This window comes from Paramormyrops kingsleyae, chromosome 6, assembly GCF_048594095.1.
Source record: "Paramormyrops kingsleyae isolate MSU_618 chromosome 6, PKINGS_0.4, whole genome shotgun sequence".
Lineage (NCBI taxonomy): Eukaryota > Metazoa > Chordata > Actinopteri > Osteoglossiformes > Mormyridae > Paramormyrops > Paramormyrops kingsleyae.
Genome location: NC_132802.1, coordinates 31,253,715 through 31,261,501, shown reverse-complemented (window position 1 = coordinate 31,261,501; position 7,787 = coordinate 31,253,715). Strand labels below are relative to the sequence as shown.

Sequence of the window (7,787 nt, the reverse complement as noted above, 5' to 3'; positions counted from 1 at the left end):
CATGAACAGATGGTGAAGAAAGCTCATCACTGCAAACCGTCATGTGGAGCATCTTACAGTACCTGCTTCCATTGTTCGAAAGACCACCGGCCGCCACTGGCCCAATACAGGCCCCCTGATCAGTCTGGGCCCCTAGGCTGCAGCCTAGCCAAGCCTGTTCATTAATCTGCTACCATCAATCAGTTTAGGCACTCCAGTTCATTTAAGTTGTTTCTGTACAGTGGAAGGCAAACTGGAGAATCGGGCAAAAAGCCACGGCGACATGGGTGAATATGCAAACTCTGCACACGGCTACTGGCTGCGCCACTGTGCCACTCTCAGTACTTGGCTGGCACAATGTACGATGTTACTATCGACATACAATAGTCTGCTGGGTTGAAACCATGAAAAAGTTGCATAGAAACTATTTTGGTCAGTCACAGGCAACAAAATTTAGCAAGCTTTGCATTTTTAGACATGGTTCTTTTGAAACATTATCTAATATATATTTTGAAAAATCAGTGTAAAATGTATTGTTTTGCTTGCACTCTCATGTTTGATTCACTCAGAGACCGTGCAGCATTTTTGTGAGAAATGAGCGAAAAGGAGTAACACAAACTACTCTTATGCTGTATGGAAATATTTTATATTTGATAGAGAAGATTTTGAGCAAAGGCAAGTCATTTGTCACAACTTTGTACCTGTCGGCACAACTAATGGCAATTTGGTTTCTATTACGTAAACAATACAGAAATTGTGTCTCAATGCATTGCTAAAGAATACATAAGTAATAAGAGATAAATGAAAACAAGGTAATGTGTGCGTCTCAAATTCAAATATCCGGCTAGGAGCCAAAAGAGAAAAAACATAAATGCTTATAAAATGCGATAATCCGCTAAACAACAGACGGTAATACTTGCTGAAGAAACGGGTGCCAATTCAGCGGGAATGATGTTTTCATTTTTCTCTGATATCGGTGATCGACTGGCCACATTCAATAATGATTAAAGAAACGGTGGCTGGTCGGGACTTTGAGACCCCTGATTTTAAACAATAATGCTTTTTCTCAATGACGCTGACCTATACTTTACTTTTTATCATCAGAAGGCTATAAAGCCAAAATTACTTGTTTTCATCCTTGTAGTGGTCTAGCCTGCCCAATTTTTCTGCAGCCAACATTCTCAATCAGTCTGACACACATGTGGGACTCTGTGTCCCGGCCTCCCTGACATGTTGTTTTCCATCAAATCTCCCCATAAAAAACTACAAATATATGTATGCACTGATAGGCGTGTGAAGCTAATTAGCTTGTTAACTTCGTTCAGCATTGCTTTCTGCTTTTTAACAAAGTCTCTGTAGTCTCACACTCTCACAGTCTACGGCTCAGATGTCAGGTCGGTCAATTTCTGACCTGTGATGCGTATGTATCCTGGTCCTGGTGATACTGTGGCGGATCACAGGAGCCCAGGAACACAGCGGGATGGCGCCGCTGTTCCTGCTGCTTGCCGCCATCTTTGGGCTCTGTGGCCTCAGCTTTACATACAGTATTTTACAGAGCGTGAAGAGAGTCTCTGCATCACCCAGCATGCCCTCAGGGGGGTGCTGTTTGCCATATGCATCACTTGCTTAGTCTTGCAGGGTGAGCGGCTGCGCCGGTTGGCGCAGGGTGCCCATGCCCCCGGTGGAGGTACCCTGATGAGGTTACCTGATGATGGCCTTGGCAGTGGTGGATCCTGAGTGGATCCTGTTGGCTACGGTGTCCGAGGCCCAGCCAGTCTGTGAGTACCAGCCTCTGGACTTTGTGTTGGCCTGCTCTTACATGCGGGTCCTGCTCCTAGCGGCCCTGTAGGGCAACAGCCCACAGTCTGGGCAGGGAGCAGCTGCAGTAGAGATGCAGGGCCAAACGGCTGCTCATCAGTCCCGCTGTGGGCCACCTGGATGACCTTCCATCTATATGGCAACGCAGCGCTCGGCCTGTCCTCCACCTGCGACGACCGGGTGCAGGCAGCGGTGCTGGTGGCGCAGGCCTGGCTGTTGCAGCTGCTACATGCCAATCCTGAGTCCCATGCCACCTTGTGCTCCCCACCCCGCCTGAAAAGCAAGCCTTTCTTACAAGTAGTTTGGAGGGACCCAGGGCTTCATATTCGATGACAACAACTCGTATGATACTTTCTTATTACTGATTTGACATACTCTCTGTGTGTGTATTTGAGAGGGAGCAATTCTATTTATTTTTCCCAAGGCACTTTACATGGTTGTGTTGTGATACATTGTGTGTGAAATTAAATTTAAAAAGGAGAGGAACCAAAAACTCCCAAGTAAGGAGGAACAAAAACCTCTGGGGTGTCCAAGGTCAACTGGCTGCCCCCCGGGCATGTTAATATTACTGAAAACAGAAAAGAGTGGACTTGCTTTCTAAAAGCAAGGTATACGCTGTGATTAAGTATCAAGACAAAGTCCATCAAGGAGTACATTATCCACGCTGGCCTGCATTGGGTGGCACTGAAGGCTGCACCCACGATGATACTGCTCGTAGGTCCCATTGACGATATCACCCTCCATGAGGCTGAACCAGGACTCCAGCTCAGATGGTGCCCACCCCGGGCATCACCCAGACATGGACAATGATGAATGGTTTCTGATGTGTCTATTGTTTGTTGTAATCAATCCCTGTGGCATAAGTCCCTGCTACCTGCAGCTGGCTTCAGGCTGAAGATGTACCCCTTTTGATCGCTGTACTGTGTATTTTTTTTAGTTGATTGTTTTTTTTTACCACACTCCATTTGATGAGAGCTATTCTGTTGTGCCGGATGGACGGGCATCAAAAATTTGTGAAAATGTTGCAGTTACAGGCAGTCCCCAAGTTAAGATCACCCGACTTACGGGAACTCGTACTTACAAATGGCAGCGCTCTCAGGTTTCATACATTGACCATGAGACACACGCATTTTAACCAGTTCACACACTCACACGCCAAACCTTGTGTTTCTCACACTGAGAAGTAAGGGATAATTCCCACCAGGGTGTGCCATTATATAGAATTAATGGACGATGTGCAGGCATATGGAGCAGAGAATTCTGCCAAGGTCATAGCTGTCCTGAGTTATACAGAGTTAATAGGCTCCTACCAGCCAATCATAGAATAGCACTTGCTTTTTCCGGGTAAATTCCAAAATAAGTTACATGTTATCCCTCTGCAAGCTAGTGTTGTAGTCAAGACCGCCTAAACCGAGACCAAGACATTGCCGAGACCGGAGGGTATCAAGACCAAGACACTGCCGAGACTTGAGGGTACCAAGACCAAGTCCAAGACCAAGACCAAAACACACTAAGGCGAGACCAAGACCAAGACTGGTCGAGACCAAGACCGAAAACAGACTAGGGCTAGAATCGACATCACATTACTCAGATCAACTGTAGAGAAAAAAGGCATTGCTGTAAAGTGTCATTACTCGTTAAATCAAATTCATGTTATCTTTTCAATTATATTGTCCATATGTCTCTCATTTAAAATCTCCCAGATTTGTCATAGTTACGAGGCCTGATGGAAAATAATATTCTCAGCAATCCTCTCCTATAACCATTTTGTCAGACCTCGTCAAGGGAAAGAGATGGGATGTACCAGAAAGATGTTCATATTAAGTAGCAGGGAGAGAGGCATCGGGTAAGCTATGAATACGGTTATGTGATGATCCTCTGCTTTGAATTGAAGAGAATGAGCCTCCAGATTGACTGTGCTTTCTAATGAATGTGAAATACCTAATTTAATTGAATTATAACTATGCTATTAGTGCTGGGAGATAAAATGATCTCGATTTTTTATCGATAAAAAATAAGGACGATCACGATGATACACACAGACTATAAAACTCGATCAACCAAATTTGCTCCGTTTTTGCTGAGACAGACAACTCAATGGCCTATCGAGCAGAGGTTTACTGAACGCCAGCACAACAGTCAATCACCGACGAAGTTGTAATTTTGCCCATCCTACCTTAAAGAAGCAATGGGTGCGTTCGACTGCAGTTGACGCAACGTGGAGCGCGATCTGTCAGCGGCTGCAGAGGTGGAGTATAAACTGACTGCAGCCAAGTCGGACAACTTCTACTCCTCGTAGTCTGTGAGACCTGACTGCAATGGCAGCACTGCCGGAAGGGTGTAAATAAATCTATAGAAATATCACCTGCATGCCTTCCTCACAGATTGGACGATCGGTATGTCTTTCTGATAGGTATGTCTGATAGGTATGTCTTTCTGATCGGCATGTCTGATCGGTATGTCTGATTGGTATGTCTTTCTGATGGGTATGCCTTTCTGATGGGCATGTCTCATGGGTATGTCTTTCTGATGGGCATGTCTCATGGCTATGTCTTTCTGATCGGCATATCAGATAGATATGTCTTTCTGATAGGTATAACACTGAAGACAACAGAGAATAACAACAGGAAATTACACTGAAGAATAACACCAGAATATAACACTGAAGAATAACAACAGAAAATAACATACCCATGAGACATGCCCATCAGAAAGTAACACTGAAGAAAAACAACAGAAAATAACACCTGAAGAATAACACCAGCAAATAACACCTGAAGAATAACACCAGGAAAGGACAACAACAGGAAATAGCAACAGGAAATAATGTCTTTCTGATAGGTATGTCTTTCTGATGGGTATGTCTGACGATTAAACAAATAAAGTAGCACAACATTACAGTAACTAACAATAAATAAACCACTAACTTACGTGTACTGTTAGAGCATTTATGTAATGTATTTTACCAGTAAATGAACCGAAACCAGTTCTCACTGCTTTATGTGCTTTTCGGGAGAAATAGCAGATAACGCATTGGAACTTCCTGGGATACAAACGTCATGCGTGTGACTAAAATCTTCAGCCAATAAGGGCAAAGTTGTGTCGTCACAGAGGTGGTTCCAGTTTGTGCTGCACGGTCTGTCTCAAGTCGTCTTGCTCTCGCGAGGATTTTGTACCACGTGACATGGTGACCCGTGGTGACGTTTTGGAACATTTCTTTGCCGACTTCGCTATCATGCGATGTGTATGAAGTGTGTGGACTGTGAAGCCAGTTCCAGTTTGTCCATTGAGAAAATGTATACAATGTAACATTTTTAAAGTAGATGCATCTGACTGGTTGCATTTGAATTGAGGCACGTAATGAATAATGATACTGTTCTGTGAGGATGTGCTGTTTTCTCTTTTTTTCCCCATCCCATCGAGACCGCTATGTCCGGGATCAAGACAAGACCGAGACCAAATAGAGTCGAGCCCAGACAAGACCGAGACCACACAAAAAATTGGTCTCAAGACCGGTCTCGAGACCAAGACCGGTCTCAAGAACTACAGCACTACTGCAAGCACATAATTACATGGATGCGCACATATACGGAGTGCAGACAAGATGGAAGTAGCAGAGCAAGATCCGATGATTGCAGTAAGCAGGGCTCTAAAGTCTCACACTTTGACTGTGAGACACACACTCTGCCTCTAACAAATGTATTATCACTCCAGACTTTTAATGAAACTTGAGAGCCTGTTATATTAATAATTAGGATTAAATACAATGGTTCGTAATAAAGAATGCAGGGCATTCATCAATTCCAATCCAAATCAGGAAACTGGAGTTGGGATTGGAAAAAAAACTATGGGGAACAGAATTGGAATTGAATTAGAATTTCAGGAGATTTAAATTCCAACTCCAGTTCCATTCTGAAATGACCCCAGCCCTGGAACGCACGCAGTACTTTACAGTGCACCAGAAAATATTGTGTGGCTTAATTCAGAACTGTATTAACTTTTATTTTTACCATGTAATAATAATAATAATAATAGAACCTAAATACCATAGCTGCAGGTCACACCAGAACTGGGCTGCAGTACCATCCATCCATCCATCCATCCATTACCATCCGCTTGTCCGGGGTTCGGGTCGCGGGGGTAACAGCTTCAGGAGAGATACCCAGACCTCCCTCTACCCAGCTACCTCTACCAGCTCCTCGGGGAGGACGCCGAGGCGTTCCCAGGCCAGCTGAGAGATATAATCCCTCCAGCAAGTCCTGGGTCTGCCCCGGGGCCTCCTCCCTGTAGGACATGCACGAAAAACCTCTCCGGGTAGCCGCCCAGGAGGCATCCGCACCAGGTGTCCAAACCACCTCAACTGGCTCCTTTCGACATGAAGAAGCAATGGTTCTACTCTGAGACTCTCCCGGATATCCAAACTTCTCACCCTATCCCTAAAGGAGAGCCCAGTCATCCTGCCGAGAAACCTCATTTCGGCCGCGTGTTCGCAATCTCATTATTTCGGTCATTACCGATAGCTCATGACCATAGGTGAGGGTAGGGACGAAGATGGACCAATAGATTGAGAGCTTTGCTTTTCGCCTGAGAACCATGGTCTTGGACTTGGAGGTTCTAATCCTCATCCCCGCTGCTTCGCACTCGGCTGCAAACCGCCCCAGAGGTTGCGATTATAACTAACAACATCTAACGTCGGTATCGCTACCAAGCGTCGGAAAAGGACAGTTGCTCCTGAGCTTTGCTCGGTCGCCAGTCGGGGCCGGGAGGACATTTTCCACTTTTTTCCCGCTCCGGCAGTAGCCTGCTGTGAGGGGGTTTTTGTGGTTTTTCGACCTCCCAAGAGCAACTTCGATTTCGCCTTGTTTTTAGTTCATACTTGGTTCAGGCAGAAGTTCTTCTGGTAAGTAGTAGTAAGTTTATCAGGTTTAAAATTTTTAATAAAATAATAATTAAGTTCCGTTTTAACACAAGTAATAACTTATTTTAGTGTACTCCGCACGTTACTGCATTTATTGTTACGCAAATTAATCTTTATAGTTAAATACACTATATAAATTTACTGGGCTGGGAGTACGGGGTCATAGTGAGTTAGTTAATTATGGGGCCAGCTCAGTGTTGCGTTTGCAAGATGTTTGCCCTTCTGGACGTTAGTGTCCAGTCGGACTTCATCTGCGAGCGATGTAAGCTAGTGGACTCACTCATGGTCAAGGTTCGCGACCTTGAGGAGCAACTGGCTCGCATCCAATGCAACAGTGAGTTAGATGAGCTAGTTGATACGCCGTTTAGGGAGACGGTGTGTACGCCACTAACGGGGGGGAGGGAGAATGAAGAGCAGAGAGGTCGAGAGAGCTGGGTGACCGTAGGTCGTAGACGCAGGAAAAGGCGTACACACGTTACAGAGGCGGCATCACCTGAGGTGTCTGTGTCTAACAGGTTTCAGGTGCTTCCAGCTTTAGAGCCGGAAGGGACTGGGGAAGCAGGTGGGCCCTTGGGCACTGAGGAGCCCCCTCCCCCCAGAAAGAGGGAGGTTGTGGTAGTGGGGGATTCAATTATTAGGGGAGTAGACAGTTATGTGTGCACGCGTGATAGAGGGTCCCGTACGGTGTCTTGCCTGCCTGGTGCCCAGGTAGGAGACCTTCCAGATCGTGTGGACAAGCTTTTGGCCCCAGCTGGGGTGGATCCAGTTGTCGTGGTGCATGTTGGCACCAACGACATAGGCAAGGGTAGAAGGGCTGTTCTGCAGGATAAATTTATAGAAGTCGCCAATAAGCTTAGAAGCAGAACGTCCATGGTGGTATTTTCCGAAATACTCCCCGTGCCACGCGCAAGTGAGGCTAAGTTAGCTGAGATAAGGAGATTAAATGCGTGGCTAAAAGGATGGTGTAGGAAAGAGGGGTTTAGGTTTATGGGGCACTGGAGGACCTTCTGGAACAGGTGGGACCTGTTCAAGCCGGATGGGTTGCATCTGAACCGGAGGGGAACCAGTGTAC

The 7,787-nt window shown here is 45.8% G+C and overlaps 1 pseudogene; it reads left to right on the top strand.

The window, feature by feature from the left end:
- The first annotated feature begins 1,402 nt into the window (after nucleotides 1-1,402).
- Nucleotides 1,403-2,130, top strand: LOC140591825 (G-protein coupled receptor family C group 5 member B-like; annotated as a pseudogene).
- Nucleotides 2,131-7,787: the final 5,657 nt, after the last annotated feature.